This window comes from Sus scrofa, chromosome 3, assembly GCF_054392235.1.
Source record: "Sus scrofa isolate SSC_HxYL_T2T_F1_AM1 chromosome 3, Sscrofa_HxYL_maternal_Yorkshire_Landrace_v2.0, whole genome shotgun sequence".
In the NCBI taxonomy this organism is placed as follows: domain Eukaryota; kingdom Metazoa; phylum Chordata; class Mammalia; order Artiodactyla; family Suidae; genus Sus; species Sus scrofa.
In genome coordinates this window covers 137,118,482-137,145,639 of record NC_139385.1, presented here as the reverse complement: position 1 = coordinate 137,145,639, position 27,158 = coordinate 137,118,482, and the positions used below count along the sequence as shown (strand labels likewise).

Below are 27,158 nucleotides of genomic sequence, written 5' to 3'. Positions count from 1 at the left end.
GCTTCCCCCCTACGCCAGCCTCTTCCCTGCCTTCCTCCCCTTCTCAGTGATTCCAGGACCCAGGCAGAAAGTCACACAAAACACTTTGTGTCTGTCAGCAGATTCCTGGAAGGTCACGCTGAATGATGAATGCTCCCGGGTAGGATTGGAGGGTTCTTTTTTCTTATTTTCTTATTTATTTTTTTCTTTTCTTTCTTTTTTTGTCTCCCATGAATTGCATCACCGGGCAGCCTCTTGGCTGTATTCATCAGACTCCTGCGGTTTTCAGACCTTTCCCAATTGTTCTGCGTCTGCTTCCTTTCCAGGCCCCTTCTGGCCAAAGCAGGATATCCAGGGTTGGCTGTGGCCAGGGAGCTGGGCCTTGTCCAGCACTTTCCATAGCCGCTCCTGCCCATCCCTTCCGCCCTTCCCAGAGCTGGAACAGAAGCGGGCCTGGGGACAGAAAAACTGACATTGCCGTGACCCAGGCGACTGTCTCCTGGCCTCCATTCCCATGTAAGGGGAGTCGTGCCTGGCAGGGAAATGGGTTTTATCTTCAATGTCTGATTTTCCCCGGGTGGCGGGGGTGGGTGTCAGGGCCTTTGGAAACCCTGGCTTTTGGCATCCTTTTCCTTCTTCCTGACCACACATATGCGGCTCCTGGTATCTCCAATTTCATCAGGGCTGTAAGGAACGCCCCCTCCCCCCCAAATTGGATAGATGTTTGTTTTGCAGGTATCCTGGGATGGTTCCAATTTAATATTCTGACCCATTGCCCCGTGTCAGACATTAGGACCAGAGAATTGGTATTTTGTTGGAAGAATGTGAGTCCGGCCTTTCAGGGACATGATGTATGTGGTGTAAGAAAGCATTTTTCTCCTCTGCTCATCTGCCTCTGTGTGCTGGCGCTCTGAGTGATTATATGTGCGGAGAGCAATAAAAACAGACCTGGTCCTCCAGGAGGCCTTGGATCAGGGGCCTGAGAGGACGACACAAATAGAGTCCCTGGTCTGAGACAGGCTGTGAATAGGCAGATCACATGAGTCCAGAAGGGGAGGGGGGATGCGAGCAGGAATGATCTGCTCACCATCGCCCCCTAGTGACCCACTTGGGGAATTTATGCTTCCTGTCCTCTCAGCAACCTTGGGCTGGGATGCTCTCGAGGCGTGGGTCCTGGAGTGGAGATGTCATCCGAGGGAGGACAGCCAGGGCCTGCTCGACCTAAAGCACCAGCATCTGCTGGCCAAGTGGGGCTCCTTCTGCCAGCAATCATCAGGCGAGGAAAGGAGGTACTCTATTTTTTTTAGCGTGTGTGGCTCCTGCAAGCCACAGCAGTGACAACACCTGATCCTTAACCTGCTGAGCCACCAGGGAACTCCCAGGAGTTACTCTATTGGTAGAGGTAATTAGCTGTGCTCACCAGGAGGAAGTGGGGCTGCTGCTTCTAATGAGTGCGGGGGAAATGTGTTAGGTGTTGAGGCGAACCTCCGGGCATCGCTTGGCGCTCCCCGCTCGGCCTGAACCGTGGATGGGCCACTTTCCCAGCTATGGCCTCAGAGGGGCTCAGACCCCCTTGGGGGAAGGTCTGGTCTCCCTCAGGGAAATCCACGTGGTGGGAAACAGTGTGGATGGTGGAGGAAGAGGATGATGAGCTTCAGGTCTGATCTCAGGAACAATGCAACAGCCCCTGTCTTGTAAGTTTCCCCAGGAATTATGACCGATCAGAATGATGCCGGAGAAGCTGTGCCCAGATAGAATGAACCTAGTGGACTGCGTTGCTGATGCCCATCTAGACCCCTGTTGCCTGACAGTTCCTTTTCTTGAGAATTGCCACGGCTGGTGGCTGCAGCCCTGGGAATGCTCAGAGGATGGCTTCCAGCCAAGGGCTGACAGATATGGGGGTACACACGACCAGAGGGACCCCTGGCCTCAAGGTGGGACAGCTCTGGGCTTTCATTTATCATCCACATAGGCTTCAGCTGAGCCCAGACCTTTGCTTAGCTCTCTCCACGGCCCCGGCTGCTTCCTTCTCCTCCGTAAGGGTCCCCTGAGCGCCCTCCCTTAATGGGTCACGTGCACAGGCTCCCTGACTTAGTCCTCGCTTCTGGAGGATCTGACCTGAGATAAAGAGCTGTGGGAACACCAGGGAGGGAGGTGCCTTTGTCTGGGAGCTCAGAGGGGTCTTCCTTCGGGTGGGTCTTGAAGGATGCATGGGAACTTGATGGTAGGAAAAGGCGTTCCAAGCAGAGGAACCACAGAAGCAAGAACAGTGGTCCTGGGCTCTGTCCTGAGAGTATCAGGCTGTTTCACTTGGCTGATGTGCTAAGCGTCTGGGGTGGCATGGGCTGTGAGTGGCAGGAGAAGTAAGTAGACATCAATTTGTAAAAGTCCAGCTAAGGAGACTGGTCTTTGAGCTTTACATCCGAAATAACCCTCTGTAATATTTTCTTTCAAAAGAACGAAGTCAGAGCCTGCCTGCCTGCCTGCCTGCCTTCCTTCCTTCTCTCTCTCTTTCTTTCTCTTTTATTTCTTTTATTTATTTTCTTTGTCTTTTGACTTTTTAGGGCTGCACCCACGGCCTAAGGAGGTTCCCAGGCTAGGGGTCTAATAGGAGCTATAGCCACCGGCCTACGCCAGAGCCACAGCAACGCGGGATCCGAGCCGCGTCTGCGACCTACACCACAGTTCATGGCAACGCCGGATCCTTTAACCCACTGAGCAAGGCCAGGGACCGAACCCGCAACCTCATGGTTCCTAGTTGGATTCGTTAACCACTGAACCACAACGGGCACTCCCTGTCTGTAATTTATTACTGAATTATTTTTTGCTGTTTAGATTGCTCCCATTTTGGGCAGTTGGTTTTTAGTTATTATAAATGATAGTATATTGAAAATTCTGGAATGTAAGTCTTTCTCCACATTTCTGGTGATTTTCCAAGGACAGGTTCTCAGAAATGAAACTGGATCAAAGAAGGTAACATGGGTAGGGCTTTTGATACATGTGGCGAAATTGCTTTCCTAGAATCCACTCTCTCACAGTCCCCGGGGAGAAAGCCTGCGCTGTGGCACTCTCAGGAGCACTAAGCATTATCTAGAAAAAAGAAAAACCATCATTTTTGCCAATTAGCCATAAAATGGCGCCTTATTTTAATTTGCTTTCCTGGTAACCAGGAACAGTAAACAGTTTAGAAATGCTTACGGGCCATGGATAGTTCTGCGAATCTTCTTTTCCTTAAAAAAATAGCTGTGCATTTGGCATCGGTTTGTGTGAATTGCCCTGTATTAATGCTCCTGACGCCTTAGCTGCTGCGTGACACGTCTTTTCCTGCCTAGTCACCTTTACAGTAGCCTTTTAATTTTGTTTGGGGATTTTTTTTTTTTTTTTTTTTTGGACATGCAGGGATTTAAACATTTTCATTGTTCTCTTTCTTTCTTGTTGGATAACAGCCGTTGCTTTCATGTTTACAATGTCGTTTTTGACCTAGTTCTTGAAAAATGTACGATGTAGTGGCTTTGCCACTTAGCAGAACAGGGTTCAGAACGGCTGTCTGTCTCTGGAAGCAGAACTGACAGGTAGAGCTGGTCTGCCGTGTGACACTTTTCTCTCCAGCTGAGCTTCCCTCGCCTGCCTCCAGGGTCCCGTTTAGCTGACGCAAGGATGCACAGCAGGCAGAGGCCCTCTGGGGCTTGGGATGATGCTCGGAGCCCATCAGGAAAACTGCGGGGCACACAGACCCCTCGTGATGGTTGGCCTCAGATGCCCATCATCCTGACCAGGAAGCAGGTGCAAAGCTCCTCTTTGTGTCTTTTCCAATCCTGGTTGGAGTCTTCACCGGGCAGCCCGAAGGTCCACGCTGAGGAGGAGCATGTGTCTTCCCATGGGGTGAACTTGAATCCCGGGGACCCTGAGGCTGGTGTGTGGAGTGTCGCTGAGGGGGTTGAGGAGCGGAGCTGTCACTGTGCAGCTCCTGTATGTCAAGGTAGCTTTTTAGGGCTACATGTAAAGTAATCCAACGTTCTCCCTCCTTCCCTTCTTCCTTCCTTTCTTTCTTTTTTGGCTGTGCCCACGTCATGTGTCCATTCCTGGGCCAGGCATCAAACCCACGCCATAGCAGCGACCCCAGCTGCTGTAGTGACAATGCAGGATCCTTAACCTGCAGCACCGCAAGGGAACTCCTTTCTCGATGTGCGCTAAAGATGGAAGGAAATACACTTGGTATCTGCGTTGATGGCGATCTGAGGGTGGTTTCTTAGCTTGGAGGGAATAGGGTCAGAGAGGAAAAATCTGGGGAATTCAGAGCAGCTCGGAAGGGGCTCGCATTCCTTCGTGGCTTACTGTGTGGCTCCGACCAGTCATTGACCTTGCTGAGCCTCTGCCTCGCGTCATTGGTAGAAACTGCCTTTCTCAGAGACCTGCTAGGAGTGTGGAATGAGATGGTGTGGATGCTGCATGGAAGGAGGTAATGAGATCATGGGTGGCACGTAATAGGTTCTCAGCAAACGGCTGATGGTCTTTTTATTCGGAAAAAGAAACGTGATCTAAGTAACAGACAATGATGATTTAGAGGGTTCGGGGATGTTGGCAGTTTGTGAACATTTTAAGAGTAAGTTTTTGGAATGTCAGCGATCTGTCACTGCGCTTTGCCAGAAGCATGAGCTGGTGCGTTAGTGGTCATACAGGACCAGCACTGCGCCCCTCTGTAGGTATCAATTTTGGCATTAAAACACACAGTGATATGGAATGGAGTAGGATGCAAAATTCACATGAACCTCTAGGATAAAACATAAGACTTCGAGGAAATTGCACACCCCTGGGAGGTCTCTTTCATGCTTAAATGCGCAGAGGTGTGAGTTCTGCCTTCCTTGCCAGTGGGGCCACGTTGGTGGAAATGTTTGGTTGGCTCTGGATAATTTGAGGAGCTTCCCCGGAGGCCGGAGAGCCTGCTGGACACACACACCGACAGTGCTTTGAGGAGCAGTTCCCTCCCAACCTCCCTGGAAGAGAACCTCTTGGGAGGAGAGACAGGTGGGCTCTCAGCCTCTTTATAAACTCCTTGGGGAGCTGGGGACAGACCGTGTCTTGTCTTCCAGGCACTCGGTGGGATTGCCGTTCCCTGGCCCCTTGACCTTAGGGTTGGCCACGGGACTCAGCACAGACAACAAAACACGGGCAGAAGTGACACCTGTCGTGTGAGCAGACGCTCACGAGCCAGTGCCGGGTCCTCCATTTTGCCGTGTCCAGTCTTAGCCGTCGTGGAAACAGGGGACGAGCTTGTCCCAGACTGGGCCCTGGATGGGGATGAGCACAGCAGAGTCTGCCTGTCTGTCGGTCACAGTGACATGGTGCCCAACTGCGAAATCAACCTTGGTTACGTCTCTGGGCATTTGGGATTAGTCCTTCCTGTTACCGCAGCAGAACCAAGCTATTCTGACCGCTGCAGCCACAGAAGTTCAGATGGCTTCCCTCTGCCCATCTGGCCTTCACAGCGCTGTCGTCACGGCTGGTGGTCAGGTTTCTCTCATTGCAGATGCTTATGGAGCAGGTGTGTGCCTGGTGGAGAGGCCTGGGGCGTGAGGGTGACTGAGCTGGAGGACCCTTCGCATTCACGCCTGCCCTCACTGGCCCCGGGCCCAGCCCTGGTTTGGCTGATGAGGCTCATGGGGAGAAATAGGGCGAAGACAGACCCTTGTTCAGCGTCTGCTGGGTAGCAAGGACTGACCTACGTGCTTTCTCTACGTCTAGTGATGAGCCCAGCCCATGGCGTCAGGACTCTTGCTTCCTTTCTGCGCACGAGGATCCGGTGTTTCCAAGAAGGAACTTATTCAAAGCCGCAAAGCTAGCAAGGGTCCAGGCTGAGATGCAGACTCAGGCTGGGGAAATGACCTGTGGAGGGGAATCCGTGTCCTTCTCGTCCATCATTTGTGTCTCACTGAAGTGCTGCATCTCATCCCATTGGATCCAGGAAGGGGGCTCTGACCATCCATCTGAAAGGGATCCTGGCCATCTTTTTTCTCCCCGTGTGTTTTCCTCCATAGCTCCTACTCGCCGCCTCTGTGTCTCCCCTTATGCTGTCGATTCTAGCACAGAAAGGACCACATTGTCTCGTTAACTCTTGGGTCCGGGACCTGATCAGGGAAGGTGGTCAGGTTTCTCTCATTGCATGTGCTTAGGGATGGCACCCAGGAGGCATTTAGTAAATGGTTGCTTATTCAATAAATCGAGACCCCGTAGTGGAGATGATGGGTAGTGGGGAGACTCTGGAGCCACACTACCCTGTTTTGAATCTCCATTTACTGCTCCCCAGCTGTGTGACCTTGGGGAAGTTACTTAACCCTCCTGTGCCTCATTTTTCTCATCTGTTGAAGGAGGACAATTCTAATAACTTTCCTTCTGAGAGTTGTAAGGATGGAACAGTGTGTAAGCAACGTGTAAAGCCTTTAGAACCGAGGCTGGCACCAGAAAGTGCTCAGGGAGTACCAGGCAGTTGCCTACGTGAGTCCAGGATGTGTCTCCTATGCTATTGCTGTCGGAGCCCGTGAGAAAAGGGTTGATGCTGCCGTACTTGATATAATTCCATACGGTAGAAAGATGACGGCATTTGCAGCCAGACTGACCTGGAAGACTGCCTGAGCTCTGTGACTATTAATTGGGTACAGTAAACCGTGTTTGTCCCCTACCCCCCAAATTCATGTGTGGAAACCTGACCCCAGTGTGATGGTATTGGGGGGGTTGGGAAGTGATTAGGTGGTGAGGGTGGAGCTCCTGTGAATGAGATTAGTGCCCTTCGAAAAGAGACCCCAGAAAGCTCCCTCCTTCCTTCCATGTGGGGACACAGCAAAAAGTCGCAGAACCAGGAGCAGAGGTCATCCCTGCTCCGACATCGGATCTGCCATCATCTCGATTTGGGGCTTCCAGCCTCCAGAACTGTGAGGAATCAACAGCTTTTGTTTATAAGCCACCCAGTCTCTGGTGTTTCTGCTCTAGCAGCCTGGGTGGACTAAGGTACCAGGGGACCTGGGCAAGCCCATTATCCACCTGCGTTTGTTTCCCCATCTGAGAGCCGTGCTGTGCTAGGAAGCACGTAGCCCAGCATTGCTGGGAGGGAGTGCGAATACAAAAAACAACCGCGAAAACAGCAGTGCCTTCCACGCAGGGCAGAGCCAGCAGGCGGATGAGATGGGACTCGGCCTGCGAGGACAGCCAGGCGGAGAGCCGGGAAGCGATTGGACTGAGGTGTGAACAGCGTATCCCTGAAGGCGGGTTTTGCTGAATGAATGCAGAGGAGAGACGGGCATCGCTTTTTTGCTTTAGGACTTAAAAATCTTGCACTGGGGTGAGGGTAGGAGAGATTCTGTAGGTGACAAGACGTGCCTGGTGATGAGGTGAAATTGTGACACGGAGAATGACATTTTTTGCCAGGCACACGTCTTTCTTTGGCCTTTCTCCTGGGGCTGCCTGCGGAATGGCTCTTTGCTAATGTGCCATGACACGGATGGAGCGTCTGATCACGTCTTCTGCTTACTACTGACCATGTAGGAACAAAGAAATCAAAACCACGGCTCCTAAAATATCCCCTAATGGCTGCACTGTTTTGGCTTCTTGAACATAACTGAATTAATCCACGGTTTTCCTAGAAAAGGAATGGAATCCATCGACCTGTGGTTCTGTCATGCTTGTTCGGGAGATATGCCAATTGGTTCCATTAATTCTGGGAGAAAACAGTTGTAAGCCAGGTTTCTTTTTTCTTTTTCTTCTTTGCACCCCACCTGCACAGTGTAACCTTGGGTGGTCTTTTTCTCCAGTCCAATAGATTCATCCGTTCCTGGTAGAAAAGGAATCCCGAGTTGAAACATTACATCAAACTGCTAGTCTGCACCCTGCACCATGAAATATCAGCTTTATTGGTTCCATTCTTCAAGACATTGCGAAATAATGCAAAGCACATTGTGTAACCAGGATACGGCAGATTTCAACGCACCCCATCTCAAATGACCTTCTTGGTTTCCTCAGTAAGTGTAAATTACTTAGTACCAGTGGAGTTAACTCAACTATTATTCACTCAAAACAACATGGTTATTAGTCATTTAATACAAAGCCCACATGAGATGCCTCTAGTATATAAAATACGTTATGGGGAATTACGCACTTATTGAAGTCCTCTAAAGCATATGCTTGAAAATTCAGGGAATGGTCGCATCAGCACATCTAGATTTTAATTAAACTTGACAGTGATCACAGTGTAAGTCTTTTGGTAAATAAGGGGGAGGATGTTTTGTTGTGTTTCTTTGGTGAACAATAGGGGAAAAACGATAACTTAATAAAGTTTGCAAATCCCTTGCAAGCTACTCCCTTATTTGTAATTTTCTACTCCATTTTAGAGAGATTCCGGGGAAATTATGGCTGAAAATTTTGTGAGGAAGCATGACAGTTCTTGAGACGATGATGAAGAAACTGCTCTCTGAAGTTATTTGGTCTAGAAAAGAGCATGCCCTTTCCTTGTCAAGGTCACCCTTTTGTCACGATAAACTAGGAAGAAATGTGTTTAAAAAAACTCCGAAGATTTCAAAAGTCTACCTAATGAGAACTTTAGCTCTGGTGCCACATTTAGTCAACAAGCATCTTTTATTATCTTCCAGGCATGGTGAATGCAGCTACTTAATCTGGAGAAGATTGAGGAAGAAGATTGGGGGAAATCCTAGATGAATTAAAAAAAAAAAATCCCCCCTACCATTTTACTTTTTTTTGTCTTTTGTCTTTTTAGAGCCACACTTGTGGCATATGAAGGTTCCCAGGCTAGGGGTTGAATCGGAGCTGTTGCTGCCAGCCTACACCAGAGCCATAGCAATGCCAGATCTGAGCTGCGTCTGCCGCCTACACCACAGCTCACAGCAACACCGGATCCTTAACCCCCTGGGCGAGGCCAGGGATTGAACCCACCACCTCATGGTTCCTAGTCGGATTTGTTTCCGCTGTACCATGATGGGAACTCCTATTTTACTTTTTATTTCCTTTTAAAAATATAAAATGTTGGAATATCAGAATTAGAAGAAACTTTACAAGTCATTTAATCCACTTTGCCACTGGGTTTCCTCTAGAGAAGCTGTAACTCACAGGTCTTCTAACCTTGATTTGAAGTTCACTTGTGGAAGCTCAGTAGTCTTTATGGGAACCAGCAGTCTTTATGAACTAGTAGTCTTTGTGGAAACCAGCAGTCTTTATGAACCAGTAGTCTTTGTGAACTAGTAGTCTTTATGGAAACCTGCAGTCTTTATGAACTAGTAGTCTTAATGGAAATTAGCCGTCTTTATGAACTAGTAGTCTTTATGGAAACCTGCAGTCTTTATGAACTAGTAGTCTTAATGGAAATTAGCTGTCTTTATGAACTAGTAGTCTTCATGAACTAGTAGTCTTTAATGGAAACTAGCAGTCTTCATGAACTAGCCGTCTTTATGAACGAGTAGTCTCCCTAGTTCAGCTCTCTTGGCCTATTAATTTCTTCCTTTCTTGTTTTAAAATTCAGCTAAAACTCATCACCTTGTAAACTCGCCTTGGCCCGGTCCCCCGCCGGCCGCCCTTCTGCTCTCACACCCTAGTCTCGTCCTTCCAGGAGACCGGCTGTGTCTGACAACGTCCCCCTGCCTTCACCCTCCCCAGGCCTTCTCACTCTGCTCTCTGTCTGGGCGGCTGACCCGGATGGAGTTCACTGGGCTTCATCGACAGGGTCCCGGATGCTGTGACTTCTGGGTGGCTTTGGCCACAGGAGTGTCCCGGCAGGAGACTGGACGGGGAGAGGAGAGAGAGTCTGATGTTTCTGTCACCCGGGTGCCTGCCTGTGGGCTTCCCTCTGGGGGGGCCAGGCCTTACTGATGGTCACTGTGTTTTTTCAAGGAGACCTTCTTGGCATGACTTTCTTTAGGTTTCAAGAACTGTTTCCTTCCTACTGTTTCCTTCCTGTGTCTGGGGTGGGAGGAGCTTCTTGGCTTCCAGCCTTATTCTTTTGGTTTCTCTGCACCTCTTCCTTTGCAGACAGTCCGTTTGTAAACAAAACTTCCTTGAATTAACCTAATTGGATGAAGCCATCCGTTTCCGGTTGGGACTCTGGCTGATGCAATGGTTCTTGATAATTCTTAAACTCTGTGTACCCACTAGGTCTTCTCCATTCAGATGCCCCACGATGCCTTAATTAGGACTAATACTGCTTGGCTCGGGAATTCTAGCCATTCCGTGTTCCAGGTGGACAGTTTCCCTTATGGAGTGTGGGGCCTTGCGCTGAGAGCTGTGGTCTCGGGCTGATGAGAACCCGGCAGGCTCCTCCATATTGCGTCTTGAGACCGAGTTAACCACTAACAGAGCTGAGGGTATGTGTGCTGACCTCCCTGGGACACCGTGTCATGTGCTGGCCACACGCTGAGCTTGGGATCCTGGTCTTAGGACGTGAAGCTGGCTGTCAGTCAAACCTCAGTGTGAGTCCTGGGTCCACCACTGACTAGATGTGCCATCAACTCAGAGCCCGTAAGGTGGGCTAAAGTGCCGAGCCCCGCCTCCTGGCTTTGTTCCGAGAGTTAAATGAGCCAGTGTATGTGGAACTGCTGTGTGGACTGTGAAGGGCTATGCGGGTGTTATGATTATTGTTAATCAGGCGTTGTTCTGCTCTTCTGCCTCCCTCTGTCTCTCCCTTCCCTCCCCCCTCTCCTCTCTCCTCTCCCTTTCTCTCCTCCTCGGCACCTGCAGAGGTGTCATCTGTTTGCTGTGATAAGAACGTCTCCCAGCACTTCATCTCCAGATCCACCGAGGTTCTGGGTGCTCCGCAAAGACCAGCTCGCAGCTGTCACCCCCAGCACCTTCCCCATCACTCCAACGAGAACCCCTGTTCTCATTTCTGCTAGAACCTTTGTTTTTCTCCTGGAACATTTTGCTACTAATTCTTAGAAAGTTAGAGGACGAAGGAATCTTATTATCTGGTTCTACCCTTTTTTTTTTTTTTTCTTTTGTAATAGATGAATAAGTGAAAATTTAGGAGGGGAAGCAACTTGTCCAAATTTATGGAGTAAATTAGGGATGTGGTCAGACCCCAAACCCAGGACTTAGACCTCCTGGCCCCATGCTGCCTCCAGGACACCTCTAGGCTTCAAGAATTGTCTGCTCCGCCCCATGGTGGATGGTGTGTTCTCTTTCTATTCAGCTGGGAACTCTTGGAGGGTAGAGGTCCTGGCTCATTCATCTACGTTCTCACCTGTAGCAACACTTACCTGTGGCCTGGCCAATCTGTTTATGGCATAAATGATGCCGAACTGAGGCTAGAGAACAAAACTGAAAAACTGGGATTGTTTTTAAGTGTAGTGTTGGCTGAAGGCTTCTTCATCTTCTATCTCCTTTCTCACCCCAGGTGATAGATATTCAGACTTTTTTTTTTTTTTTTTTTAAATCCAAGGCCAAGATAGGATTATCACTTTCTCCACTAATTTTAAGTGAATGTTTTTGAGATTCCTTATCTAACTGGTGAGTTTTGCTGAATAGAGTTTTGGAACACTGTCTTATATTAAAAAGGCTCGGGAGTACATGAAAGTGGAAAATTTGGTTGCTAGGAAGTGACTTCCTTGGCTTATTGCAGTGAGAAAAGTTAGCTGACAAGCGTGAATCTTCAAAGAATTAATTTACAAAACTACGTGTTTAACATTGCAGCCTCAGCTGAAACAGCCAGAGAGTCGGAAAAAGTGCTGAGTGTGGGGAAAGTGACTGATGACCTTGTACCTTGCAAGGAAGGCGAGCCATGTCAGCATCCCCAGAATGGGGAATATGGCACTGGGGGGCGAGTCTTTCCCGTTAAGCCACGCTCTGCAAGGGAGTGTCTTGCCTCCTTGTGGCTCCACTTGTAGAACTTTCTGATGGCCTGGCCAGTGTCCTGTAGCTACCTTTTGAAATTGACAGAGCGCCGAGGAGCCAGGCTGATTCTTATCATGTCATCAAGTTCACGTTTCTCAAGGAGTACAGTAGCCACTGAAGTAAGACTTCTTGAATTACCTACATGCAGGAGAGACCCCCCCTTTTTTTTAAACAAACAAACAAACATGGGAGCAGGGGGTCCTCTCACATCCTTATGTGGTATATACTATGCTCAGGTGCAGGGTTGGCATGGCGGCATGCAGGAAGGCTTAGGGAGACAGAGGGGATAACACCAGCTTTGGAATCAGACAGAACTAGGCTCAAGCCTGAGTTCTTCCATTTACCTGCTAGGTGATATAACTGACCTCTTCGATGCTCAGTTTTCTCATCTGTGAAGCAATGACAAAGAAACATACCTTGAGAGTCACTATTTAATGGCAATCAGTATCTCTAATTATAGATTCTATTGGTACCTAACATATAATAGCTGCTGCTACTGATAATGGTATTGCTGATGGTAATGATAGTGGTGGTGCTGGTGCTGGTGGGGCTGGTGGGGCTGGTGGGGCTGGTGCTGGTGGGGCTGGTGGGGCTGGTGGTGCTGGTGCTGGTGGGGCTGGTGGGGCTGGTGGTGGGCACCACTGTGGTGGCACCTGAGGATCAATGGGACTTTTTCTTCCCTTTCAGTGTTTTGAGGTACATGATTCTTCTTTGTGGCTGGGAAGTAGCACCTAAATATAAGAGAGCCGTGGGATTCCCTAGCTGGAGGCGCTCGTGCAGAACTTTTCCTCCAGCCTGTACACGTGATGTCTAAATACACTGAAATTAGTGTTTCATCCTGTTTCAGTATAACTCCTGCTGAGGCATTCAGTAACGTGCTACCCTGATGTTGATCAAATGGTTTCTTTCTGAGCAGTAGTTTCCTAGCCTGGAAAAGAGGTTGTTAATGCCTCCGTATCTAGATTGTTATAGGGGTTAGAGGTCATGCATGGCAAAGGTCAAGACAGGAGTACGGTAATTATTTTCCTGTTTCTCTTCTCTTTCCCTTCCCTGGAAGCTGTTTGTTTCACCTTTGGATGCCTCCATTTGTTGTTTTTTTAAATCAAGTTCTGACTCCCTGGGTTTTTACCCATCAGTCTCAGTTTCCCTTCCTGTAACCTCACGGAATGAGTTGCGTTAGTCTTTCCTGAGTCAGCCCTGCAGACATCACTCTTGTTCCCCGGTGTCTTCTCATCTCTAGTCCCTGCATCCTTTGGCCACTCCTTATCATCACGTGGTTTCCAGCCCTTGTGTCCTGTTTAATCTTCTCTGCTGTGTGCCTGCTTCCTACTCAAACTGTGGTCCTTAGAAGAGTCAGGGAGAAAAGGGATTTGGAGCGTATCCGATGTGTAGTTTTGAACCTGGAGAAGCTGAAGCGCGGTGTGAGGCGAATCAGTACAGCGAGCTCTGTCGTGGTCGGGCACGTCCCAGTCGGTGTATTCTCATTTATCCGTTTCCAGCTATGATGCCATAGCAAATTTTATGCTTTCATCGAATGGTTCCCTATTCTTCCAGAAAGGGACCCAGGTACAGCAAATGGGTTCTCTTGGTGGTCAGAGCTTCTGGATTCTTTAGGAACATTCTTCTAACCTTTTATGTGCATCCGTCGTTGGTGTTCCTCAGCACAAATGCCTGAAATTTGAATGAGCATCCACTCTTTGAAGTTGGTACAGCTGTGCTGTGGAAGCCTGGAGCTGGTCATTTTTATTCTATGTTGGCAACAGGGGTGGTGAAGAAGCAGCCAGGGTTCCCCTAGGATACAGCCAGGAACTTCCTTCAGTAACCTCTAGTAATGCATCTGCAAGTACATTATCCCAGCTCTCTAAGCCTTAGTTTCCTCTTCTGTCTCTTCTTCTTCTTCTTTTTTTTTTTGGCTGTGCCTGTGACATGTGGAAATTTCTGGGCCAGGGTTTGAACCCATGTCAAAGCAGTGACCCAAGCCACTGCAGCGACAATGCTGAATCCTTAACCCACTTCGCCACAAGAGAACTCCTGATTTCCTCCTCTTAAAATGAGGGATTTGACCTCTCCATTGCCTGACTCTAAGGGCTGAGGGAAACATATGAAAATAACATATCGAAGGACTTTTTTGAACTACGAAGTGTGATGCAGAGGTACATTTTCATGCAACTCAGACTGTTAGTGTCCAGTTATCTTCTGTGGATTCACAGCTATCTTGATCACCTAAGGCAGGTTGCCAAGTTTGGAGTACACTCAGGTTCACTGTTTTGGTCTTTTCTTTTCTCAAGGTCAAGTTCAAGGGTCCAGTTTCCTTGAATGTGTTCTCGGATGACCTCAGCCTTGGTGAGTTTTCTGTTGTCTGAGCCTAGTCCTACCTGTTGTATTTTTTGTTTTGGGCACAGTTATGTTATTGTAGTTCATGTTTGTCTTCTCTTTAACCAGTTTCCAGCAAGTTTTGCCAACTTTAGGTTTTACAATGCTCTCCAATCAAATATCTCTTTTATATCTCACAAATACATAAAAATAGAGTCTCTGAAGCAAGAGATAAAAGTTGAGACCATGTTAAGAGATACCTTCACTTTGTAATACTTTGATTATAGTGAGGTTAAATGTTTCTCTTAAGTTTTGAGCCATATGTATTTCTTTTTCTTTTTTTCTGTCCATCTGTCTCTTTCTTTCCTTTTTTTTTTTTTTTTAAATTCCCTTTTGTATTTTTTTTCCAGTTGCCTTCAGTGCTTATTTTTCGAATTGATTTTTGCAGGGTTAAATTTGTCTTGTTTTGCTTTCTGGTTTTTATTTTTGGTGAAATACTTCAGAATTCTTATACATGATGATTATGTAAATATTCATAAGTGTTATCTAAGTATATTTATTTTAAAAAATGAAGGCTTTACTTCATCTGGAACTTAGGTTATAAAATATAAGGCAGGATTCTAACATGGAATTTTTTGCCCAAGTGATTAGCCAGGCGTTTCATTGCCATTGCCAAGTCGTATCCTTTCCCTCCCCGTTGAAACACCTTTGGCAGAATAAACAAAATTATACTGTTCCATTGATTTGTCTGCTTATGTTGGCAAGAGACTCTGATTCTTTGTTTTTATTATTTTAGTTTTAAAATTCATTTTAGTATCTTTTATTACCTGGATCTTGCTCTTGATTCTACTGTTCTCCATTCTCTCCCTCCATAATGTCCCATTCAGTTTTATGGATTTATTTCTATAGATAAACTTTAGGATGTGAAGTCTCCGAAGATATTCTATTGTATTTTGATTGAAATTGCATTATCATTATTGGATAAAGCAGACTCCAGGAAATAAAGTAAGGAAACACATAACAGCAGAATAGAAACTCAGAGCTGGACAGAAGTAACAGGAGAGCTCCAAGTCATGGGTGCAGCTTGGATGGAGGAAAAAAAGGACAGATAAAAGATCAGGGAAAAGAAGATGTAAACATGGGCGAGAAAAAAAGACTGGGAGTTCCCATCATGGTGCAGTGGAAACAAATCCAACTAGGAACCATGAGGTTGCGGGTTCAATCCATGTCCTCCTTCAATGGGTTAAGGATCCAGCATTGCCATGAGCTGTGGTGTAGGTCACAGATGCAGCTGGGATCCCGAGTTGCTGTGGCTCTGGCGGAGGCTGGCAGCTACGGCTTCAATTAGACCCTTAGCCTGGGAACCTCTATATGTCACCAGTGCGGCCCTAAAAAGACAACAACAACAACAAAAGACCAAAAAAAAAAAAAAAAAAAAAAAAGAAAGACTAACTATTTGGCCTAAAGAACAAACCAGAAACAATATTGAAAATAATACAGGATAAAATACTTCTGAAACGAGAGTAAGTTGTGAACCTGTCAGGTAAACTTGATCTGGAAGATTTAGTTAAATCTGACAAACATTTTGACATAACCCAGTGAAAATATTGAATTCCACAGATAACAAAAGAATCCTAAAAAACTTCAGACAGGAAAAAAAAAAAAACCGCATACATTGGAAAAAATTGAGTCCTCGGACTTCTTTCCACAGTGTTGGATAAAGGCAGTCAATTGGATGGCATCTTATAAAATTTGCGGGCATTGTGATTAAAAAATTCTATACCCAGCCAAATTGTCCTTTGTAATTTCAATAATTAGCATGCATTTTCCTATTACAAAAGAAACACATGTTTATGGTAGAAAATGAAAACATGCTATTAAAATTTAAAACATCTTAAAAACTCAAAACCACATGGAATCCATATTTTTTTTAATTCCAGTTTCTCCACTGCTTCCTTTTCCTATAGTTACGCATGAGTGGGGCTTAGGGACTCTGCGGATGTGACTTGTTTACATTCGTTCTGCTCTCCCAGCCCCTACACTGATGCCTGGAATTTGGCTCTATATTTGTGTGACCTGCCAGGCAGAAACATTTGATTTCGGTTTTGGTTACAGTGGAACTGAGAAACAAGTTAGGAATGAACACAGAGCATGGAAGCGAATGTACTTATGTGCCTATAGATATGCGATCTGAATGTATTCCTAAGCTGCCAAGGGAAATCAGGCAAAGCTATTGCGATAAATTCTCAGTCATCTGAAGTTTCGTAAACCAGAATTGTCAAGGGGTTCATTTGACATCAAGGCCATTGCCATGGGTGGAACTGGGCAGACAAAAGTGTATATGTGTGTATACGTGTGATTTTGGCTTCTGAGATCACAGAGCCTTTTTTTTTTAAATCACATATAAAAGGATGTTAATGATCTCCATCGTACCTGGTTGTTGGGAAGGTTAAAGGAAATGAATAAAATGCCTAGCACAGGGAGTTCCTGTCGTGGCGCAGTGGTTAACCAATCCGACTAGGAACCATGAGGTTGCGGGTTCGGTCCCTGCCCTTGCTCAGTGGGTTAAGGATCCGGCGTTGCCGTGAGCTGTGGTGTAGGTTGCAGAAGTGGCTCGGATCCCGCGTTGCTGTGGCTCTGGCGTAGGTCGGTGGCTACAGCTTCGATTCGACCCCTAGCCTGGGAACCTCCATATGCCGCGGAGCGGCCCAAAGAAATAGCAAAAAAAAAAAAAGGCAAAAAAAAAAAAAATGCCTAGCACAGCAAGGCACTGAATATTAACTCATTACTAAATGGCGGGAGCTTGTGAAAAATAATAATTTGGTAAACCCAGTAATGCTAGCTTCATTTCCGTGCTGAGGAAAATCAGTGGATACTTGAAACCCTGAGTTTGAGAAATTGCGCATTCCTTCAACATCTGGGCCACGTAATTAATTTTCATATTCATAAGCTTTGGTGATACATTATCAAGTAATGTAGGCCTCTTGTGAATTGTAACTTTTTAATTAATTCCCCTCACAGATACTGAGGAGTCCTAATTTGCAGCCTGGTTTGCCTGTGGTTGGAAGAGGTCTAGCTGTGTGTCTTCCGTGCGCATATACGCATGCGCGCCTCAGATTTTGCTCCAAGCCGCCCTGTCCCTCCTCTGTCTGTCTTGCTCCTTTTGCGTAAGGTTTTCCTGCAGGTTTTCCTAGTCCTGGCCTAACAGGCGAGTCCTGCGGTGACCTGCCCCCTGCAGGCCTTTAGGGGCGCCTTCCCCTCTGCCTTCCCTCCCGTTGGCCCCCTTTCCTGTCCTCAAGGGATGGGAGCCAAACGACATCAGTGTGACGTAGGGGGGAGATCTTTAGGCTTAGTGTCAGGAAACTGGATGTACATCTCGGCCCTGTTAGCCACTTACCATTTCTGTCCTGGGGGGCTGTTATTTATCGCCTCCGACCCTGGGTTTCCTCTTTGAGGAAGATAAGTTACAGGGTGTTTACTGCACCAGGCTGTTGTGCCAGCTGGAAAGGTGACATATGGTGAAGTGAGTTGTGTTGTTTACGGCTGTTTCAGAGGGGTGGATGTTGAAATGTCAGAAACGATAAAGCCATTTTTTGTTTGTTTTGTTTTCTGTTTTAGTGCCACACTTGTGGCATATGGAAGTTCCCAGGCTAGGTAGGGGTCGAATCAGAGCTGCAGCTGCTGGCCTACACCACAGCCACGCCAACAACGGATCTGAGCCACACCTGCGACTTGTGCCTTAGCGTGCAGCAACACTGGATCCTTAACCTACTGAGCGAGGCCAGGGATCGAACCTGCATCCTCATGGACACTCTGTCAGGTCCTTAACCACCCAAGCCACAACGGGAACTCCCATTTTTTTGAACGGAGTCCTCCCTGACTTCTTCTAATAAAGAGAAGAATGGGTGCTGGGAAAATTGCGAAAGATGCCAGGTAGGGAGGTAGACACTCTGGCTCTGTCACCTTGTCCCTCAATAAGATGGGCATTGGCCAGGCAGGAGGGCTTGGATGTGGCGGGCCTTGTTTCATCCTGAGAAATGGTGCGTGGGGTTGGGGACAAGCCCTAGGAACAGTGTCAAGAGTGTGAGCCTGGGTCCTGGCGTGGCTGCTGTTTGCTGGGTGAGCTGCGAAGTCCGCCCACCCTTTCTGAGCCCCGCTGTCCTGGCTGCTGAATTGAAGCTGATGATATGCGTGTCGCCCTTACGATATAGGTGCAGGGAGCCGATGTGTGCGTGATTCAAGGGGCGAGCTCTTCCCAGATGGCGGTTATTCCCGAGAGGCTCTCATTCATCCCTGTCAGTCCCGGGGATCTGGGATTCTAGAGTAAAGGCCCTGTGTCCTCCTTGGGAGGAAGTGGCCCTCCTTGGGGGCTTCGCCTGCCACAGGGACAGTGGGGTGACTCGGACGGGAGTTGAGCTGGGTGAACACGGGGGATTTAGAGTTGCCAAACCTAATGGACTCTTTCGAGGTTTCAGTCCAGTTTTCTTTAGTCAGAGTCAGATTTTTCAAATACCCTGCCTTTTTGTCTAAACCCAAAAGCTCCAGGAGAGCTTCGGTGTCCCCTTGGAAGGGAGGTGGCCCTCATGGGGAGGGGTCGGAGGCCATTCTGATGAGCTGAGTGTAAATGAATCTGAAACAGATGGAGTTGGTTTACCCGCGGATACGCATGTTTAAGTCTGGAGCAGAAAAAGGCCTGGACATGTGGATTTGGTGTTTTCCTCCTCAGCTCTAAACATTGATAAATAGATCAAGACACGGGGCTGAGTGTCTGGCTTGGAGGAGCCCAGCCAGACGGGCGCTACCTTTCAGGTGTCGTGATGAGCCATTTCAGATGCTCTCCTGTCCCTCTGCCTTTGGACAAGCGAGTCTTTCTTTTTTCTTTCTTTCTTTCTTTTTTTTTGGCTGCAGCCGTGGCATACGGCAGCTCCTGGACCAGGGATCGAACCTGTGTCACAGCAGTGACAACACTGCATTCTTGAGCTGCTAGGCCACCAGAGAGCCCCACAGACAAGCTGGTCTTATCTGCACAATCAGGTACCTCGGTTGTGGGTCCGGTGTCCATGTTCAAAAATGAAGCATTTCAAGGTGGTGGCAGCAGAGCGTTAGAGAAGCGGGGTGCCGGTGCGACACGCCGGGGATGCCCCAGGAAGCTGACTCTCCCATCGGCCTGGCGCACAGTTCCTGGCCTTCCAGCTGCGATCTGCTGCTTCCTTCCAGAGCCTTCCTTGACTCCCCAGGAGGGTGAGGTGCCCTCCGCTGAGCTCCTGTAGCCTCTTTTTCTCCCTTCTACCAGTGCACCCTTCCACGCTCACGGACCATTTGTGTTCCTTTATTCACTCAACAAACATTGGCGGAACGGCCTCCTATGCATTGGGCACTGTGCCAGTGCTGGGAGCATGTTCTGGGAGGCTGGGGGAGGGGAGCCTAATGCAGCCTGGCAGAATCCGGAACAGCTTTCTCATGGAGGTGATGCATGAATTGGGTCTTGAAGGATGAGTCCCTGGAAGAAGGGCATTGGAAGGATGTGAGCGCACAAGAGCAAAAGAGATGGAAGCGAGGAACCATGTGCTCGATGCGCCGCTGCTGGGCCGTGAAGCTGGGGACCGGGCTGGAGAGGTGGGTGGGCGTGAGACTCCCGAGGGCCTTGGGAGCCACACAGCTTGCCCTGTCTCATCCAGGAAGAGTACATATTCAGATTTGCCTTTTAGATGTCTGGCTGTGGTTGGGGACGCAGGGAGATAAATCACGAGGTGCTCCCGGGTGAGACATAATGGTGACCTCCAGTGACATAGCGACTGTGGGGAATGAAGCAAAACCTATGGATTCAGGAGCTGGGGGTAAAGCTGGCGAGAGTGATGGGATGCAGGTGACTGAGGCAGCAGCAGGAAGTCAGAGACGAATGCTGCATGTATCATCGGCGACTCGTTCTATGGTTGTAATTCAAGCTGAGAGAGATGAGTAAAAGGCTTTTTTTGGAGGGGGGATAGTGGAAATGAGTTTTTTTCTGATCAACTGGAACTTGAGGCTCTTAATGGGAGAACCTTGTGGAAATGTGCAGCGGACATAATGGCTTGAAGCCACGGGGAGAGTCTGGCTGGGGCTGTGGACTTCAGAATGTGAGCATGGGGGCGTCAGTCCGGCCCCTCCCCTGCCCCCCTCCACCCAATAAATTCATCACATCCGTCATGAGATATGACCAGATAGTTTTCATCACATTTGACGAGTTATTATAACTAAAAAGTCATAAAATCCAAAGCAGTAGGGATGGGACAGGAAGCAGTAGGTTGAAGAATAAACGGAAGGTGAGAAAGGACAAGAGAGAAGATCAGATGATTAATTTTAGAAGTTTGTATAAGAAGGAGAGGAGAGTTTGGGGTGGTGGGCTAGGGAGTGATTTGAATTAAGAGAGGTAATCTTTTTTTTCTCTTTTTTTTTCTTTTTGTCTTTTTAGGGCCACACCCGCAGCATATGGAGGTTCCCAGGCTAGGGGTTGAATCGGAGCTGTAGCTGCTGGCCGACACCACAGCTCACAACAATGCCGGTTCCTTAACCCACTGAGTGAGGCCAGGGATTGAACCTGCCACCTCATGGTTCCTAGTCAGTTTCATTTCCACTGTGCCACGATGGGAACTTCAAGAGAGATTGTCTTTAAGATGTGTGTTAGGAGTTCCCATGGTGGCTCAGTAGGTTAAGAACCCAAAATCGTCATAGTGAGGATGCGGGTTCCATCCTTGGCCTTGCTCAGTAGGTTAAGGATCCAGCGTTGCTTTGAGCTGTGGTGTAGGTTGCAGATCTGGTGTTGCTGTGACTGTGACCTAGGCCAGCACCTGCAGCTCCGATTTGACCCCTAGCCTGGGAACCTCCATATGCCATAGGTGCAGCCATAAAAAGAGAAAAAGAGTGTATTAGTTTCCTATGGCTGCTGTAACAAATCATTGCAAACTTAGTGGCTTAAAACAACACATATTTATTCTCCTACAGTTATGGAGATGAGGAGTCCTAAAATCAAGCCGTTTGCAGGGTTGTGTTCCTTCTGGAAGCTCTCAGGGAAGAATCTGTTTCCTTGCCTTTTGCAGCTGCTAGGGGTTGTCTGCATTTCTTTTTTTTTTTTTTTTGTCTTTTTGCTATTTTTTTTTTTTTTTTGGGCCGCTCCCGCGGCATATGGAGGTTCCCAGGCTAGGGGTCGAATCGGAGCTATAGCCACCAGCCTACGCCAGAGCCACAGCAACGCGGGATCCGAGCCGTGTCTGCAACCTACAACACAGCTCACGGCAACACCGGATCGTTAACCCACTGAGCAAGGGCAGGGACCGAACCCGCAACCTCATGGTTCCTAGTCAGATTCGTTAACCACTGCGCCACGACGGGAACTCCGGTTGTCTGCATTTCTTAGCTCATGGTTCCCACTCTGCATCACTCTGGCCTCTGCTGTTCTAATCACGTCTTCTCTGGCTCTGAGCCTCCTGCCTCTCTCTCCTTAGACCCCTGTGATGACATTGGGTCCACCTGGATGGTCCAGGAAAATCTCTCCACCTCAAGGTCCTTTGTTTATTCAACTTGCAAAGTCCCTTTTGCTGTATAAGGTAATGTATTCCCAGATTCTGGGAATTAGACATATTTGGGTGGGGGGATTGTTCTGTCCATCACAGGATGGGAGAGAATTGAGCATGTTTGGAATTAGAAGGAAAGGAGGCAGGAAAGAGGGAGACTTGGGAGAGAGGGAGAAAGACAGACAGATGGTAGGGAGGGAGGGAGGGAGGTACTGGAGATAGAGGAGAGGAAATGATAAGAGTGGACCTCAAAGGCTGGTGGAGAAAAGTTTGGAAAATTGGGAAGAGTTTATATCTGGACTTACAGAGGCAGGAGGCAGCAGGGCCAGGGGAACAGTTGGATAGGGGGCTTGTGGGGAGTGGTGGACGAGTGGAGTGATTGTTGAAGGGTCTTGGGGCGGAGGTGAGTCAGGATGAGTTGAAGGGAGGGGCCGAGGATCCACCTTGCAGAGAGGACTTTGTAGTTGTCACCAGCCCAGGCTCCTTTCCCCAAGAGCTCCAAGCCCCCCCGGGTGTAGAAGCAGAAAGGTCCAGGGCTGACTGGGCGAGGATACAGGTGCTTGCTATGGTCCAGATGATCCACCCGTGACCATTCGTTTTAGGTGTCAGCTTGGCTGGTTGCCACGCGGCCCCAGCTGTTTGGTGAGACACTATTCTGGGTGTGTCCATGAGGGTGTCTCTGGATGAGGTTGACGTTTGAATGCGGGGACAGAGGAAAGCAGATTGTCCTCCCAAGGTCACTGGGCCTCATCCAATCAGCTGAGGGCCATCGTAGAAGGAAAAGCCTGAATAAGAGGGAACTCGGCCTGACTGCTGGAGCTGAGACCTGAGTCCTCTCCTGCCTTGGACTGGACTGACCCCACTGTCCTCCTGGGTCTCCAGCTTGCCTGCCTGAGCTTGGGGCTTGGCCTCTAAAATGTGAGCTAACCCCTTATAATAAATCTCTGCCTCTGTCTATATATCATTTGTATCTATGCCTTTGTCTATGTTGTATATTTGTCTGTGTCTGTGTCTCGATCTAAGTCTATATCTGTGTCTTTATATCTAAGTGTCTGTCTGGACTGTGTCTCTATCTCTCCCTCTCTCTATCCTAGGAGTTCTGTTTCTCTAAAGACCACCGACTAATACAGACTTCAGACTGGGAGAGAAAGGAGAGACCAGGAGGGGTGGGAAGATGGAGGGATCCAGGACCTGGAGGTCTCTTCAAGGTCAAAGCCAGATGGAAGAAGAATGAAGGCAGCAAAGATATGGAAGAATTGGAGGAGGTGGCTGGAAGGCAGAGCAGTGACATTCGGTGTTTGCGAGCTGCTGGGGCGCCACCTCCAGGAAGTCTCCTAGGGAGGACGAGGGTGCAGCCAGGTGTGTTTCTCAGAGAGCCGTGCAGAGCACCCAGGCCCGAGAACCTCCCCATCAGGAGCCACTGGTAACCAGTAGGACCTGGGAGGGGAGGACTGACCCCTCGGCCCTCATCGGTGAACGCCCACCTGCTCCCACGCCTTGGCCTTGGCGGGCGTCTCCCTGTGCGGGGCCTGGATCTGTCGTGTCTCTGCGCGCACTTGCTCCCTTTGCCTTCCACGCAGTCTCTTTGCCTGTGGCTCTGAGGAGGGCGGCTCCCGTCCACACTCTGCCAAGAAGGCTGGCTGCCTGCTTCCTGCGATTGCAGGCAGGGCCCCCCTTCCTGTTCTGAGCGTCCCACCTCCTTGTTCAGTGTTGACGTTCCTGCTCGGTGGAGAGAGGAGGGCTGTTGTGAATGCCTTTTGGTGGCAAGACTCACTTTCTTCTTGGCATCTGAGCTGAAAACAGGGTCTGCCCTCAGGTAGGAATGTAGACATGGTGGCGTTTTCTGCATCGCACTGTTAAAAAGAAATCCTGCAGCACTGGGAGGCCAGGCGGGTGGAGCTCTTTAAGCATGAAATGGGTTGCACTTACACACGTCACTTTATGAGTACCTTGTAGGGTGATGAATGTCCAAATGGGGCCTCCATAAATAGCTCTGATCCTCTAATCACGTGCCAGTAAGAGTTCCAAAGGAAGGGGAGTTTCCTTGTGGTGCAGCGGGTTAAGGACCCAGTATTGTCTTTGCAGCGGCTCAGGTGGCTACTGTGGCAAAGGCTCAATCTCTGGCCTGGGAATTTCCCCATGCCTCGGGTGTGGCCAAAAAACCAAAAAGGTGTTCAACTGATTGAACTTGACTTTGGAAAGCGTTAAAAATGATGAAATGCTTACTAGGTTGCAAGGACTGAGACAGGTCCTCTGTCTACCTGACAGTGCTTCATTCTTTCAACAACCTTGGGATGTAATGCTTACCTTCCTCTTGCAAATGATGGAACAGACGCCAGGGAAATGATTTGAGCTCTTCAAGTTTTGGGCAACACTCTCCTACTTCCTACTGCATAAAAACGATGTTATTAGAGGTAGTAGTCCGTGGACCTTCATTCTCCCTGTGTTAATTCGGACTTCATTTTTTCTGCATATGATGCTTTGGTTTGTCCTCTAATTGTCCATATACGATCAGCACCGTCCTGCTGTCTCTCTCTGTCTCATCTTTGTTGTTAACTGCTTCTGCTCTGGCTGTGATATAGCCTAAGTATTCTTGGCTAAGGTGGTTTTTTGGTTGTTGTTGTTAAATTTTTACTTTATTTAGGAGGATCTGAGAAGAAAGGAAGGGTATGTTTAAAGTGTGGAGGGACCAGGACCGGAGGCCCAATCTCTTAGTGTCCTGAACACTTTGGAATAGGGCATCTTCTCCCTTCTAGATGTTACCCTCCCGTGTGACGCTGCGTTCAAAACCTGGAGCTCGAGTGCGCCCTTCACACATCACCTGTTCCAAGGTGTTGATTTATCCTTCATAAAACATTGTAAATATTCCAGACCCTTGAGAAGAGATCACCTTTCTAGCCGAGGGAAATTTATCCTGAATTAGGAAGGGTTAAGCTTTTTTTCTTGACATCTATCTGAATACAGCGTGATTTTGTGGCGTCTGAATTTTGCCTTCAGATCAGCATTCTTTAGAAAGCAAGATGACCTGATTTTTATTTTCCCTCATGAGCACGTTGTGAGGAATCCACAAAATACTTGTGCCTTTCCACCCGCTTCTGGTGGGTTGCTGGCATGATGGTGTTATTTCCAATAGGGTAGCATGGAAGGTTCAGGCAGGGAAGAGACAGAACCGGAGAAAACGTAAGGAGAGACAGTAGCAGTGAGACGCGCAGGCGGCTGGCTGGGGACGAGCCCAGAACTGCTGGGTCAGGCTCACCCCCATCACACCCCGGAGTGAAAGAGGCAGAGGAGAGACGGTCAGAAAAGCAGGGGAGAACCGCCATGGGCAATGCCTTTCGTGTCGAGCACTGGGGAACGTGTTGATGGTGTGAGCACACTGGTTGGAGGAAAGGCCGTGGAGTCAGCCCTTCCGGAGGGCAAGGGAGAGGCTGCATGACAAGTGTTAGGGAGATGGGTGAGATTCAGACCCTGAGGGAGGGGCGGGGCCTGAGCCTGACCCTTTGGGAGGCAGAAGGGGGTGGATTCAGGAATTGCAGCTACAACTTGGCACTAAGATGCAGCGGCAAGTTAGAAAGGAGGACAAGGAGTTCCCGTCGTGGCTCAGTGGTTAACGAATCTGACCAGGAACCATGAGGTTGCAGGTTCGATCCCTGGCCTTGCTCAGTGGGTTGGGGATCCGGCGTTGCTGTGAGCTGTGGTGTAGGTTGCAGACTTGGATCTGCTGTTGTTGTGGCTCTGGCATAGGCCTCGGGTGCGGCCCTAGAAAAGCCAAAAAAAAAAAAAAAAAAAAAAAAGGAGGACGAGCAGATTTGGAGATCAGGACCCAGGCCTCAAGCTGCTGACTTCTGTGAGCCTCCATTTCCTTTTTTCTTTTCTTTTTTTTTTTTCCCTTTCCTTTCCTTTTTTTTTTTTTTAAGGCCACACCTGTTCCTGGGCTAGGGGTGGAACTGGAGCTGTAGCTGCCAGCCTACGCCACAGCCATGGCAACACCAGATCCAAGCTGCATCTGCGACCTGTGCCACAGCTTGTGGTAAGGTCAGATCCCTAACCCCCCTGAGCAAGGCCAGGGATGGAACTCGCGTCCTCATGGATAGTAGTTGGATTCTTAACCCGCTGAGCCACAGTGGGGACGTGTGGCCTCAGTTTTTAAACACGTAAAATGGCTCCGACCGTCGCCTCTCCCAGAGTTCTGCGAATTAAATGAGGTGATGACACCGCATCAAGGTTTAGTCCTTAGCCAAGGGCCGGGCACAGAGCAGGAGGGCCACCCCCACTGGTTCTGTCCTCTCCTCTTTCCTGGAGGAGGGGAATGATTTTGAAGCAAAGGAAGAGAGGAGGGGGCCGGTCTGGGGAGAAGGGTGGCGGGGAGGGAATCGAGGGAGCGCATGTCAGGGGCTCCCAAACGCAAGCATCTTTCGCCCAAACGTGAGCATCTTTCGCCCTTTAATCCTCATACTCGGATTGGTTGTTGAGCGCAGCTCCTTAGACTGGGGCGGAGTGTCAAGGTCACCTGACCAGCACTCAGCCTTCATCCAGCTGAGGTCGCTAAGCTGTATCCCATAGGTCGGGGCTTGTCCCACGTCACACAGCCTGGAGAGGAGAGGCCAGGTGAGTTCTGGGTTCTTCCGTTGGGGTCTGGAGGAGAGGCGCCTCCTGCCCGGATCCCACCCTCCCTGCCTGGAGCCCACAAACTCAGGTGGGATTTGGAAGCGTCCCCATCCAGCCACCCTGTGACTTTTCCAGCCACATTTCTCCCCAGATCTGGTGATAAGAAGAGTGAGTCACTGATGCCCTAAATGTGAGCAGAAAAACGAACGTGTTCAAGTGATGAGGCGTGTGGTTGGGACGTACCGACACTGTTGCCCCATCCCGTGCAGGACAGGCTGTCCTAGGAAGGTGACACCCACTTGGCGGTGAGAACACCTGATAGAAACAGCTCCCTCTTCTCAGGTGACAGTGTCCTAGGTGGTTCCAGGCCTGTGGCTTCCTCTGTGTGAGTCTCCGTCGAGGCCAAGTTTAGGTTATACTGGTTACATTGGAAAACAAAATATTTTCTACAAGACCAACTAAAGCCATGGATATATTTTTTTAAATGATCACACCCATGACAGATAGAAGTTCTTGGGCCAGGGGTTGAATCTGAGCCATAGCTGCAACCTACGCCACAGCCGTGGCAATGTGGGGTCCTTTAACCTACTGTGTGTGCCAGGGATTGAACCTGCACTTCTGCAGCGACTGAGCTGCTGCTGTCAGAGTCTTAACTCACTGTACCACAGTGGGAACTCTGACAAATGTCAAAAAAATTTTTTTAATTACATGTTTTAATGTATCTTGATTTCAAGTGGTGCCTCTTTTGTGTGTGTGTGTGTGTGTCATTTCTTGGGCCGCTCCCGCAGCATATGGAGGTTCCCAGGCTAGGGGTCGAATCAGAGC

General features: G+C 48.8%; 1 long non-coding RNA gene across 2 annotated transcripts; it reads left to right on the top strand.

The window, feature by feature from the left end:
• Window positions 1-19: 19 nt before the first annotated feature.
• On the top strand, window positions 20-27,057 carry LOC106507391 (uncharacterized). 2 transcript variants are annotated; one of them, XR_014842548.1, is made up of 5 exons: window positions 20-139; window positions 7,782-7,988; window positions 14,151-14,205; window positions 21,657-21,758; window positions 22,820-27,057. It is a non-coding gene; the product is annotated as an uncharacterized LOC106507391 (long non-coding RNA). The 2 variants fall into 2 exon arrangements; XR_014842547.1 differs by lacking the exons at window positions 20-139; window positions 14,151-14,205; window positions 21,657-21,758; window positions 22,820-27,057 and adding exons at window positions 5,722-7,703; window positions 8,616-8,792.
• Window positions 27,058-27,158: the final 101 nt, after the last annotated feature.